Below are 14876 nucleotides of genomic sequence, written 5' to 3' on the forward strand. Positions count from 1 at the left end.
GAATTGGCGTGCGTTGGGCGCACATAGGCGCTTACGCAGCTTAGTAAAAGTGCCGCTGTTCTTGCATTGTGCTTTCATTAAAGTGTATTGTAGCAAAGCATTAGCATCATACCTATGTTAGTTGAATGTTCTAATGTCTGCTTATTAGACGTTTCATTAGTATTATGCTAACACTGTATTATATCTCTGTTATTTGAATTCCAGTGTATATTTTTGATACTGTTTCATGGTAGATCCCATTGTTAGGTTTCAGTTTGCTGTTTTCAAGTTTCATTTATTGTTATATTATGTTATAATACGTCTTATAGCGTGCCATATACCTTATCACTTCAACACGATTCAAAAGCGTAAAACCCCTCTGCGAAAAACTACTCTGGCTCCCAATGAAAGAATGCATTGCCTTCAAAATCTGCACTATGGTTCACAAAATTATAAACGATGATGCACCAGGCTACATGACAGACTTGATCGACCTACCTACTAGAAACACACCCGAATCAACACAAATGTACCTAAATCTCCATTACCCAAGCTGCAAAGGACTCAACTACAAATCAACTTACGCATCCAGTTTTTCCTACATCACTTACACTTCAGGAAAACACTTAAGACCCACCTGTTCAAAAAGGCATACCCTGACCCAACGTAAATGCCTGATCTCTGCGACACAACTACACTAAAGTTCGTAATGGTCATCACACAACTCGCCCGTTGTACGATTCCTTCACGTGGTCCTACCACATGAACCTTATCCAACCACAGCATCACCTTGTATTTGTTTACTCTGGAGTCTGTAAACAGCTCTCCTGCACTATGCAAGCCACATTGATCCTACAAATAGGTGGGAAAATGTGGGATCCAAATAAATAAATAAACATGGGGCACAAGAAAACCAAGAATACCAGAACAAAAATTCTAGGAATTACATAGCAAATTCAAACATTAAACACTAGTAAAAAAGGCCCGTTTCTGACACAAATGAAACGGGCGCTAGCAAGGTTTTCCTCAGAGTGTGTATGTTTGAGAGAGTGTATGTGAGAGTGATTGTGTGTGAGAGAGAGAGAGTGAATGTGCGAGTGTGTGTGTGTGAGACAGAGAGAATGAGTCTGGGTGCGAGTGTGTCTGTGAGAGAGAGTGTGTGTGTGTGAGAATGAGAGTGTGTGCAAATGCGTATGTGAGAGTGTGTGCGAGAGAGAGAGTGTGTGTGAGACATAGACTCTCTGTGAGACTGAGTGTATGAGACCAAGAGAGTGTGTGAGTGACTGTGACACATAGAGAGTGAATGTGATACAGTGTGAGAGAGAGAGTGTGTTTCACACAAATACAGTGTGTGCGAGAGAGAGAGTGTGTGTGAGACACAGACTCTCTGTGAGACTGAGTGTATGAGACCAAGAGAGTGTGTGAGTGACTGTGACACAGAGAGTGAATGTGATACAGTGTGAGACATAGAGTGTGTGAGAGTGAGAGAGAGAGAGAGTGTGTGAGAGAGAGTGTGTGTGTGTGACAGAGATACCCCCCCCCCCTCCCTCCGGTGTCTGAGCGTTACTGTGCAGGACACTGAGCTCTGACTGTGCTTCAAGGAACTGACCAATTCTATTTAATAGAATGCACCGCCAACATTCTGAAGCCGAGAAACCTCGTGTGGTTGGTCACTTCTGCTTGTGACGAACCCGGAAGTACGTGATGTCAATTCAGGAGATGGATACAGAGAGCAGGAATGCCTCAGCCATGCAGTCAGCTTCAGAATGTTGGAGGTGCGTTTTATTATATAGGATAAGTGGGTGAAGCCCAATAAATAAGTAAATAAATCCATCAGATTCAGTAATTAAGATTCAGATCTAGGTATCAGAAACGTCTTCAAATTTTTCCTAAATAAAGCATAACGCTGACAATGTCGCAAAAATGCAGGAAGTAGATTCCATAATGAGACCATCCGATAATAAAGTGACAACGAACAATGTTGAATTGATTGAAAGGCCGTAACACTAGGGAATTGGAAAAGAAATTGATTACGTGTGTGAGATTTATGAAGGCAATTTACTAAATCCATCATGTACAGAGGAGCTGTTCTTGAGAGAATCTTAAACACTGTAACACACACCTTAAACTGAATGCGTTCCTTGATTGGCAGCCAGTGTCCTTCACTGACTCATAACGTGTCAAACCATATATTAATCTTACAGCTACATTTTGCTTGACTTGTAAACGATCTAGTCATCTCTTAGAACTGGAAATTAGAGCTAAATTACGATAATCAAATCTGGCCAGAACAAACACTTTTATTTATTTATTTATTGCATTTGTATCCCACATTTTCTCACCTTTTTGCCAGCACAATGTGGCTTACAATGTATCGTTATTGGTAGATAGTAGGTTGGGATAAACAGTTATCTACTATAATAAAACTCACCCTCAACGTTCTGAGGACACTGACGTCAGTGAAGCCAAGCTCTGACTTCCTTCAAAAAGGTTCGAAGGTTCGTGGTGGTGAAGCCACCAAAATCGCTCCGGGCCCCACCCTCGAGGGCGGAGCAATGGCAGAACAACGAAGGGGTTGGCAGGGAGGGAGGCAGGGAGGCGGGGGTGGGGGTGGAAAATCGCTCCAGGCCCAGCCCTCGCATCTAACATCATAACGTTGGGGGCAGAGCAATGCCAGAACAACGAAGGGGTTGGCCAGGGAGGGAGGGAGGGAGGGGGTGTTGGCGACGAAAACCTTGCTAGCGCCCGTTTCATTTGCTCTGAAACGGGCTTCTTTTACTAGTTGTTACATAAAGGATATTATAATCGAGATGTAGGCATTAGATATAAGTAGAATACAATACTGAAAGTAGGTAATTTGGGGAAGTCATAGAAAATAGCGTAATCGATATTTAAACAAGCAGATGTGAGCAAAAACAGATGTGAGCTAAAACAATGCTGATAATAGGTAGAGTGGCGATGTATTACATTTAGAGTTGCTGATCTTATTGGTATGCCTTGTTGAATAGGTGGGTCTTCAGGGATTTGCGGAAACTAGTTAGTTCATAAGTAGTTTTTAAGTTGCGCGGCAATGCATTCCATGATTGTGTACTCAGGTAAGAAAAGTTTGATGCATACATTAGTTTGTATTTTAGACCTTTACAACTGGGGAAGTGAAGATTTAGGAATGTGTGGGATGATCTTCTAGCGTTCCTGGGTGGCAGGTCTATCAGATCTGACATGTAGGCTGGGGCATTTCCGTGAATGATTTTATGAACTAGAGAACATACCTTGAACTCTATGCGTTCTTTGAGTGGGAGCCAGTGCAATTTTTCTCTTAGGGGTTTGGCACTTTCATATGTTGTTTTTCCGTATACGAGTCTAGCTGCAGTGTTCTGGGCGGTTTGTAGTTTCTTGATGATTTGTTCTTTACAGCCAGCGTAGAGTGCATTGCAGTAATCTAGATGGCTAAGCACTAATGATTGCACTAGGTTACTTGAACAAACAATGTAAACTTTTCAATTGTATTTATGTTTATATTTTGCCACCTTCTGCCTGCAAGACCCAGACCAGACCCTGACTCTTCTGCCTGCTAAGACTTGGACCAGACCTGGACTCTTCTGCTTACTGCCTACCATGACCTGGGCCAGACCCTTGATTCTGAGTGTCCATTATTTGCTTCGACCCAGATTGAAATTTGCCTTAGTCTTTTGTGGCTGCTAGCGGCGTGGAGCCTGACCTGGTTGCATGATTGTCTTTCTCCTCTGTCCCTAAGTCCAGCCAAACCTGGGGCTCAACCCTTGGGGAACAGTGACTGGTATAAATGAAGTTTCCCATTGGCTGGATGAGTGCAACCCTTTGGAAGGGTGGTACAAGGGTTCACCACCTTCCATGTTAACAGGGGCGTGACACGTGTCTAGTATGCTCATGGATTATATCACGGTGACTGGGAATTATTAATTGATTGAGTTGTGCCGATCTAAGTGTTCTCACTGGGCAATAAGAAATGAGGTGATGGAAAAGATAAAGGGATTGTCCAGACTGTAAAGTTTTGAAAACGAACAATAGGATTTTATAAGTAATGCGATGGGTAAAAGGAAGCCAGTGAGCTTCTTTAAGATATGGAGTGATATGATCATATTTATGTGTGTTAGAAATTAAGCGAATTGTAGTGTTTTGGATATTTTGTAGGCGTTGAATGTCTTTGACCCTAAGGCCTCTGTAAAGGGAATTACAATAACCTAATTGGGAAATAACCAGGGAATAAAACAATATTTTCTACGCTGTAGGGTTAACCAGTGAGCGAATAGAGCAAATAAGTCAGAGCTTATAGAAGGAGCATCTGATGACCTGAGAAATTTGTGGGAGAAATGAAAGGTTTGAATCTAAAATTATTCCAAGGATACGGACAGTATCAACCTGAGGTACTGGGATATTGGCAATGGAAATTGGCACAGCTAGAGTGGGGCCTAATTTATTTTGAAAGAATATGGTTTTAGACTTGATTGAGTTGAGAGCTAATTTGTTGTCCTTGAGCCAATCAGAGATCTGCATGAATTTGTGATTAACAGTAGAAGAACAAGTATCTAAGGGGATAAGTATTTGAATATTGTCAGTGTAGACGTACACAGTCATGCCAAGAGATTGTTTTAAGGTCAGTAGATGAGCCATGAGAATGTTAAGTATCAGGGACAGAACTGACCCTTGTGGGATCCCTGAGGTAGGGCTGAAAGGAGCAGAAAGAGTGTTTCCATAAAGTACGGTGTAGCACCACTTTTCTAGATGAGGAGAACCAATCCAGTACTTTAATCGGAAACACCTATAGATTGTACGTGATGCAAGAGAATCTGATGATCAATTAAGTTGAAAGCTGCAGAGAGATCAAGGGATAGATTTATAGATTTTGCCTGATCAAGAGAGCGATATATGAAGGAAGTAACACCTAATAAAGTAGTCTCAGTGCTGTGGTATTGGCAAAAGGCTGTTTGATTAAGATGTAGAACCTGTGTCTTAATGATAAAGTCTATCAATTGTGTGTGCAGTGCGGATTCAGGTATCTTGGCGGTAAAGGACGGTAATTATTAAGGTTCATGAGTGAAATATTAGGGTCCTTAATTTTAGGTCTTAGAATAGCTGATTTCCAGTAGTTTGGCACCAACCCCATGGCAAGACTAAGGCAAACCATGGAGTGAATAAAGGGGAGCAATGAATCTAAAGAGTGTTTGAGAATACAGGACGGGACTGGGTCATCCACTGAGGTAGTAGTATTGAGCTGCTTAATGATTATGCTGAGCTCTGAAGAAGATGGTTGGGAGAACTGTGTCATGGTGCTACATAGGACAGATGAGGGGTGCAAGCATAAGCTACAAAAATTGTATGGGATTTGCGTTACAAGACGTATGAGTAGAGACTTGCTGACCTGATCATGTATATCCTGGAGGAAAGGAGAAACAGGGGTGATATGATACAGACGTTCAAATATTTGAAAGGTATTAATCCGCAAACGAACCTTTTCTGAAGACGGGAAGGCGGCAGAACTAGAGGACATGAAATGAGGTTGAAGGGTAATTGGGAAGCAAAGCCAGTCCTGGGTAGACTTCTACAGTCTGTGCTCTGATCGTGGTTAGACAGATTCATAGTAACATAGTAAGTGCTCAACAAGATAAACTCATTTTACATGGTATGTGATACCTTTATATGTATACCTGAGTTTGATTTGTCCTTGCCTTTCTCAGGGCACAGACCATAGGAGTCTGCCCAGCACTGTTCTTGTACTAAAAGTTAGAAACATAGAAACATGACAGCAGATAAAGGCCATATGACCCATCCAGTCTGCCCATCCTCTGTAACCCCTAATTCTACCTGTTCCTAAGCGATCCCACATGCTTATCCCATGCCTTTTTAAATTCTGTAACAGTCTTTGACTCCACCACCTCCACCGGGAGGCCATTCCACGCCTCCACCACCCTTTCTGTGAAATAATACTTCCTTAGGTTACTCCTAAGCCTATTCCCTCTTAACTTTGTCATATGCCCCCTCATTCCAGAGCTCTCCTTCATTTGAAAAAGGCTCTCTTCCTGTACATAAATGCCCTTGAGATATTTAAACGTTTCTATCATGTCTCCTCTCTCCCTCCTCTCTTCCAGCGTATACATGTTGAGGTTCATAAGTCTGTCCCTATAATTTTTGCATTCAAGACTGCTTACTAATTTCGTAGCCGCCCTCTGGACTGACTCCATCCTGTTTATATCTTTCTGTAGGTGCGGTCTCAAGAACTGCACGCAGTACTCCAAATGAGGCCTCACCAGAGACTTATACAACGGCACTATCACCTCCTTTTTCCTGCTGGTCATGCCTCTTTTTATGCACCCAAGCATCCTTCTGGCTTTGGCTGTCGGAAGCTAACGTCGAAGCCCCTTAAAATTTACACTCCAGCCCATCCATATCTATTCAGTCACAATCAGGTCGTAGACCGTAGAAGTCTGCCCAGCACTGGTTTTGCTTCCCAATTACCAGCGTCGCCACCCAATCTCTGCTAAGATTCCATGGATCCATTCCTTCTAAACAGGATTCCTTTGTGTTTATCCCACACGTGTTTGAATTCCATTACCATTTTCATCTCCACCACCTCCCTCGGGAGATGGTGGAGCTTCAAAAGCTGGATAACTAGGCCAGAGCTAGACAGACTTCTATGGTCTGTGCCTCGATTGTGGCTGAATAGATTTGGATGTGATGGAGGGGAGCTTTTTCAGGGGCTTTGATGTTAACTTCAGAAATTTTGAACAAGGACAGTGCCGGGCAGACTTCAACAGTCTATGCAGTGGCGTAGCCACAGGTAGGCCAGGGCCCACCAATTTAGGGCTCAGGCCCACCCAACAGTAGCACATGTTTAGTGGTAGCTGGTGGGGATCCCAAGCTCGGGCAGCTGAAGTACCACATACCATATGTAATGAGTTTATCTTGTTGAGCAGACTGGATGGACCGTACAGGTCTTTATCTGCCGTCATCTACTATGTTACTATGTTTTTCTGGATAATACCTCTGAATAGCTCATAGACTGTCTAAGCACTATCTAGGTAGAGCCAGGGCAGACCAGGGTGGAGCTTGGGGGGAAACCAGTTATCCAGGTACCACTCTGAATATTGCCGATACTCGATCAACTGCTATTGGCCAAGTAACGCCTGGATATTCAGCACCTGCAAGATCTGGATTTCACCCTGGGTTGAATATCAAGGGGTGTATTTTATCCAATGCATGTTACACATTTGGGAGTAATACTGTAAGGAGTTGCCTAATTGTAGGTGGAAACACACATAAATACTCACTTATACACTCTTACAGAATACTGCAGCGGGTAAAAGGCTGTCTTTTTTTCTTGACAAGAAATGGCTGTGCTGTAAGTGAATCACGGGGTGGGAACTACCGCCGGGCTCCTATGTTAGTGAATTTCATGTACATGGGTGCTTTCAGTAACCACTTTTTTTTTTTTTTTATTTAAAAAATGTATTTTACTTTTATATAGTCAGTGCGTTTTTTCCAGCAAAAAAGGTGCTGGTACTCAAATGCCAGGCCACCCTTAAGGGGTGGGATGATCGTTGAGGGTCTCATCCCACAATAGCCAGGACCCCTGCAACCAGTCATAGAATCTATGACAAGGCAGAATTTGTATAACCTGAGCTCTTTCATTAAAATACGAGAACCATGGGTCAAGTTTAGCAGACAGTGGAAAAGGTGCCGGTACTCAGTACCCTCAAGTCCCCCCTCAAAAAAGCAGCAGAAATGGGGTGGGGAAAGTACCCTATGCAAGCCTTTGATGTTGGCAGTCACCTGATATTTTGGCCCCTAAAAGAGCAGATTGCATTTCGGCACTCAGTGCTGCAATTCCAAATCAAAGCATGATGCTGGTAAAAAAAGATCAGTCTTAACAAAACTCAGCTATATAGCCATTCACTTACCATAAACAGTGAGGTGAAAACCTTTTGTTACTAAAGATCCTGTGGTCAATGTAATACAGGCTTCAAACGTCCCAGAGTCCCCCTCCTCCAGTCTATCAACGCTCAGTGTTGTCCCATTGTGCATCTGGAGTCTCTGATGAAATCTCTCATTGTGTTCCTCAAGCCTTCCACCTCTGTATTTTCCAATGAGCACCTGCTTTCCAGACTGAAAGAACCACAGTACGTCTTTTATCTGTTGTTCTGGGATCACATCCAGCGGGAGAAGGACAGATTCTCCCAGAATCCCATTCACCCGACGAGGAGGAGGATTCTGTGCTTGGATTAATGTAATATCTGGAAAAGAGACACAACCACCTGAAAATATTCCCTCAAAGACTCCAGAGTGTGAAGCACGAAGCCTTGCTTGCAATCTATATTTCTCTAAATTGAGAAAGCTTGGAATACACGACTATGGTCATGGTGGGTCTGTGTCTAACAACTCTCAGTTTTTGTCTTCTTGTGTCATTACTTTACAGAAGATATCTACATCAACCCCTGCCCTTTGAGTTATTACCAGAACAGGTTGAATACTGAGATGTGGCAACATAACCAAAGGTCATCGATGACATCAGTATTACAAACAAGATGGCTCCCTCCAAGATGGGAGAATACAGACTTACGTATTTCTACTGGTGTAAAACATGACACCTTTTTTTTTTTTGCTTTGTCTTTATTAAAGCCAACAATGTAAAGAGCAATCCTACAATGAACCCTTTCTCATTAATATATACATGTTTATATTCCTTAATACTGATCATCTCCATCTTGTTAGGTCGATAATTAGACAAATCTGTTTACTCACATCACATTCCCACTAGTATCTGTCACACATCTCATGGCATCCTAAGAAATTATCAGCAACAGTTCAACAATTCCACTTCCTTTCCTGAAACCACAATTAGATTTAATGCAAGTAACCTGCATTGACAACAAAGAGATCACATTTCTTAGCTGCAGCTATTGCAACTGAAGGGACTGTCTGAAGGGATAATTTGTAATGGGTCATCACAGTTCCAGAGCTGGTGGTGGGAGGCGGGGCTGGTTGGGAGGCGGGGATAGTGCTGGGCAGACTTATACGGTCTGTGCCAGAGCTGGTGGTGGGAGGCGGGGCTGGTGGTTGGGAGGCGGGGATAGTGCTGGGCAGACTTATACGGTCTGTGCCCTGAAGAGGACAGGTACAAATAAAAAGTAGCACATATGAATTTATCTTGTTGGGCAGACTGGATGGACCGTGCAGGTCTTTTTCTGCCGTCATCTACTATGTTACAGTTATTTTATACACAAATATTCAGCACCGAGCCATACCAGGATACCAGCACTGAATATCCATTTTGAGTCAGGGGGATCGGACCTCTTGGGAGAGCTGGGAGGTGGATTTGGACCTCTTGGGGTGAGAAGAGGGATTTGGACCTTTGGGGCTGGGGCTGGAGGGTGCGATTGGATCTTTTGGGGGAGCTGAGGAGGAACATATATTTGTGGGGAGGGGGCACTTCCACAGCTCGTTTCTCTAGTGATTTTGTGGATGGAGTGGGTAAAGTAATTGCTCTGTGTGGTACATGTCGGGCGGATGCTGAGCCTGGTCTCTGTATTTCCCACACAGGCTTTGCGTGCACTGACAAATACATGAATTAAGTATTAATCCGCAAACGAATCTTTTCCGGAGGTGCGAAGGCAGTAGAACGAGAGGACATGAAATGAGATTGAAGGGGGGCAGACTGAAGGAAAATGTCAGGAAGTATTTTTTTCATGGAGAGAGTAGTGGATGCTTGGAATGCCCTCCCGCGGGAGGTGGTGGAAATGAAAACGGTAACGGAATTCAAACATGCATGGGATAAACATAAAGGAATCCTGTTCAGAAGGAATAGATCCTAAGGAGCTTAGCCGAGATTGGGTGGCACAGCCGGCGGCGGGAGGCGGGGACAGTGCTGGGCAGACTTATACGGTCTGTGCCAGAGCCGGTGGTGGGAGGCGGGACTGGTGGTTGGGAGGTGGGGCTAGTGCTGGGCAGACTTACATGGTCTGTGCCCTGTAAAGGACAGGTACAAATCAAAGTCAGGTATACACAAAAAGTAGCACATATGAGTTTATCTTGTTGGGCAGACTGGATGGACCGTGCAGGTCTTTTTCTGCCGTCATTTACTATGTATGTCTTTTTGTTGTACTTACACTCTGTTCTGTTTTGCATTTAACACAGGGTAGGAGGAAGCATGTATTGCTCTTTCCTAAAAGGGCTGTCCTATGTAGCACGTCTAACTCCTCATGTCCATCTGGTAGGACACGGATGTTCATTCCTCTTCTGAATTGGGAAGTGAATGACTAGTTTCTAACGCCGCCCAGTTCCCGACCAAAACACTCCTTCTTGCCATATGGATGTTCTTCAGTTATAGGCAATTCATATCCTGGGTTTGTAAAATCAAAATTTAGCTGTTCATGCAATATGAACATCTAGATTCAAGTTTACAGGTGTCTAAAACATCTAAAATAAGCACTTTTACATAGTAACATAGTAGATGATGGCAGAAAAAGACCTGCACGGTCCATCCAGTCTGCCCAACAAGACAAACTCATATGTGCTACTTTTTGTGTATACCCTACTTTGATTTGTACCTGTGCTCTTCAGGGCACAGACCGTATAAGTCTGCCCAGCACTATCCCCGCCTCCCAACCACCAGCCCCACCTCCCAACCACCGGCTCTGGCACAGACCGTATAAGTCTGCCCAGCACTATCCCTGCCTCCCAACCTCCAGCCCCGCCTCCCACCACCGGCTCTGGCACAGACCGTATAAGTCTGCCCAGCACTATCCCCGCTTCCCAACCTCCAGCCCCGCCTCCCACTACCGGCTCTGCTATCCAATCTCGGTTAAGCTCCTGAGGATCTCTTCCTTCTGAACAGGATTCCTTTATGTTTATCCCACGCATGTTTGAATTCCATTACCGTTTTCATAACCACCTCCCGCGGGAGGGCATTCCAAATATCCACCACCCTCTCCGTGAAAAAAATACTTCCTGACATTAGTCCTGAGTCTGCCCCCCCTTCAGCCTCAATTCATGACCTCTAGTTCTACCGCCTTCCCGCCTCCGGAAAAGGTTCGTTTGCGGATTAATACCTTTCAAATATTTGAACGTCTGTATCATATCACCCCTGTTTCTCCTTTCCTCCAGGGTATACATGTTCAGGTCAGCAAGTCTCTCCTCATACGTCTTGTAACGCAAATCCCATACCATTCTCGTAGCTTTTCTTTGCACCGCTTCGATTCTTTTTACATCCTTTTTGGCAAAAATAGGTCACAAACTTCAGAGCATAAATTTAGGAGCTCAGCTATTTTTGAATAACAGGCCCAATATATTTTCATATAACACACAAATTACTATTGAATAGATAGGGCTGAGTCCCATCTCACTGAACTGATCCATTGCCAGTGCCGAAACTCTCAATCATGCATACAACATGGTAAGCCAGAACAGGCATTGGGCGGGGATGAATTAGTCAAATTTTACAATTATTGTTATAATTGTGTTTTCCCCAGGTTGACTCAAGGCGTAGCATGCTAACGTACATTTGTCACTAGTCTAAAGATTATAATTTAGGACCTCTGGCGTGAAGAACAGAGCAGTACCAAACTGACTTCATTTCCATACAATGGTTGGCTGTTGCCCAAGTGCTTGATTTATTTTGAGGTAGATAATGATCAAAACAGTAAGACAAAACACAATGCACATAGTTAGACCACCAACATGATTTCTTGCATGTTCTGTTTAGCAACAGATGAGAATTCCAAAACTTTGGGTACAGTTCAAGGGCAGACCGTGCTCTCAAACGTCAAAAGATTCATTGACCCCGTCCATGACAAACATATCTGGACCCATGCCTGGATAAATGCTCTCCAGTGGTGACAGCCCAATTAGTAACTCTAGTAACCAAGAAGAATGGAAATGTTTCATTTTGTGTCTTTTCCCATGTCATAAGCACATAAGCTCCACCATACTGGGAAAAGACCAAGGGTCCATCAAGCCCAGCATCCTATCTCCGACAGCGGCCAATCCAGGCTTCAAGAACCCGGCAACCCCCCCCCCCCCCCCCCCCAAACAAAAAAATGATTTTTAATAATGTTCAATGGACTTTTCACTCAGGAACCTGTCCAAACCCCCCTTAAACGCCATAAGGCCAGCTGCTGTCACTACATTCTCCGGCAACGAGTTCCAGAGTCCAACTACACGCTGAGTAAAGAAAAACTTTCTCCTGTTTGTTTTAAATCTACCATATTCTAGCTTCATCTTGTGTCCCCTGGTTTTGTTGTTGTTTGAAAGTGTAAACAAACGCTTCACATCTGTCCGCTCTACTCCGCTCATTATCTTGTAGACGTCTATCATATCACCCCTCAGCCACCTTTTCCCCAAGCTGAAGGTTCCGTGGTAATGCGTTCCAGAGCTGTGCGCTCATATAAGAAAAGGTTGATGCGTGCATTAGTTTGTACTTTAGACCTTTACAGTTGGGGAAATGAAGACTGAGGAATGTGCGAGAAGATTTTTTAGCATTCCTGGATGGTAGGTCTATCAAGTCTGACATGTATGCTGGGGCATCGCCATGGATGATTTTACGTACTAGGGTACATACTTTGAACAATAATCAGAGCGGTTAGGTAAATTGTCCATAGTAGACATGTACAGTCTCCCCCCCCCCCCCCCCACACACCCATGCCCCCAGTAATAAGTAATGTTTGCAAATGTTTTCTTTATTATTAACCTTTAGACTTTAATATAATTTCAACATTATATGGAGCGATCATTACAAAACAAGTTGAAGAATAGTAAACAAATTTCTTGGCCAAAAAGAATACAGACGTTCAAAAGGACCTGCAACAAGGTCGACAGATCCTTATCAGTGAGGAACCTGGATTTTTCTAGGCTGTAATGCTTTGTATTAGACCGATACCAGGATTTACAAAACGTGATGTGCATATGAGGTTTCATTATTATAGGTATAAAGGGGAGCTGGTTTCCCAAATATTAATACATATAAACACAGAAACCCAGTTATATATGTAAGCAAGAAAAAAGTCCTTCTCAAAGGATACATTTTTTCTGATATGTTCTGATAAATTACAGGAAAAAAACTTTTAAAATTAACACGGGGTTGTTTAAATTCTTTGCCCTTGTTTCTGGAGAGTTTTTGAACATCACAAGTTCTATTTACGGCCGCCATGTTGAGTGGACGGCTGCCCTTCATGCAACCGTCGGCATTGTGAACGGATTGTAAGCAATGATATCCTTATGCAAGAATGTTTTGCTTGGAGAAGTACAGAATTTTGAGGTTTTGTCTTTTTTCTTTTAGTATTCATGACCGTTGAATTGTCTAGCTGAACAGCTGTGGTCCTGAAGCAGCGTATGTGAAACGGGACCTGTTGACCACAGTTTGATCACGGTCTGGAAAGAAGGAGGCTGCCAGCCTGCCTAAGTTAAGTAATCCTTGAGGTTGTTTGGCAGAGCAATTTTGTTTATTAAAAATTTTTTTTTTTTTAATAATTATAATCAGGAGGTTTTTATCGCCAATGATGATGAAATTCTAGCCCTTGTCCCGCTATAAATACGGGAGACGTTTGTCTTGAGGCGTTTTACTCCTTTGAGAAGGACTTTTTTCTTGCTTACATATATAACTGGGTTTCTGTGTTTATACATATGAGGTTTCAAGCCACAGAGATTACTCTGAAGAAGGACCCCTGCCGTATCAAAAGCAGATGCACCTCAGCTCCTTTGCATACGTCTTCTATTAGGTCATTCAAAGGTTTGGCCTCTCAGAAATTGATACAGATGTTATGATTACTGCATCCAGCCAGTCCACAATTCCAACATTTTAAGAGGTGCAGGGTTTGAAAGTTGATCGATGGCTTGTGTCTTGTTCCATACTTTTAATTGTCAGTTTCAGTCTTTTGTTGGAACTGCTGATCTCTTCTCTTTGTAATTTATGTATGCTCAATTGTTACTCCTTCTTCTACTCTCTGCTCAACCTCTTTTATGCTCAAGTCTTCAAGAGATATTTTCTGTTTGCCTTAGTTTCCCATCGTGGAAGGTTGCCTTTGCACATCTGTCGAGAACAAATGACATCCTACCGACACAAACCTTTTTGGTTAAATAATGATCATAGGAGCAGTCAACTTCAATTCAATCACAAACAGTGGATGTGATGTTATCTAGGGATCCTCAACATCTCTGTAATTAAAGCTACATCTGTTTTCACTGGATATAGGTCCAGACAAAACAAGAATGGTGAGAGGGAATGTCCCTGAAATAGTCCTCTTCAAATCTTGATGGATCTACTGTTTCGGATCTCTTGGATACTTCTTAGTGACTTGGACTGGCTGTTGCTCAGGAGTGTGATGAACACCTATTTAACCTGGCATGGCATGTCTTAACATCCTTAAAAAGACCCCAAAGTGAGTTCTTAGAATCAAGAATTGACATTCCCTATTATATTACTACTTCTGTTTACACCACAGAAAGGTTTCTCCCACAGATGGGTCTACTGTACTTAATAGCCAGTTAAGTTTCCAACATTGATGCTGACCCGAGTTGCCTGTATATCGTCACCATACATTGCTTAATGTTCTGAAACACAGAGTCAAGCAGGTATACCAGTGAAAGATGAAGTTGGTTGGTTCAGTCATCCAGTGCTTGATGGTGGTATTCAAATATATTTATTTCTAGTATTTGTATCCCACATTTTCCCACCAATTTGCAGGCTCAATGTGGCTTACATTTGCCGTAATGGCGGTTGCCATTTCCGGGTAACAGAATTACAAATGGTAATGCGTTAAGTTGCATACATACATGGTAAAATACATGGAACATAACATACGTGGAACAGATTACTACTACTACTACTACTATTTAGCATTTCTATAGCGCTACAAGGCATACGCAGCGCT

Source organism: Microcaecilia unicolor, chromosome 14, assembly GCF_901765095.1.
Source record: "Microcaecilia unicolor chromosome 14, aMicUni1.1, whole genome shotgun sequence".
Lineage (NCBI taxonomy): Eukaryota > Metazoa > Chordata > Amphibia > Gymnophiona > Siphonopidae > Microcaecilia > Microcaecilia unicolor.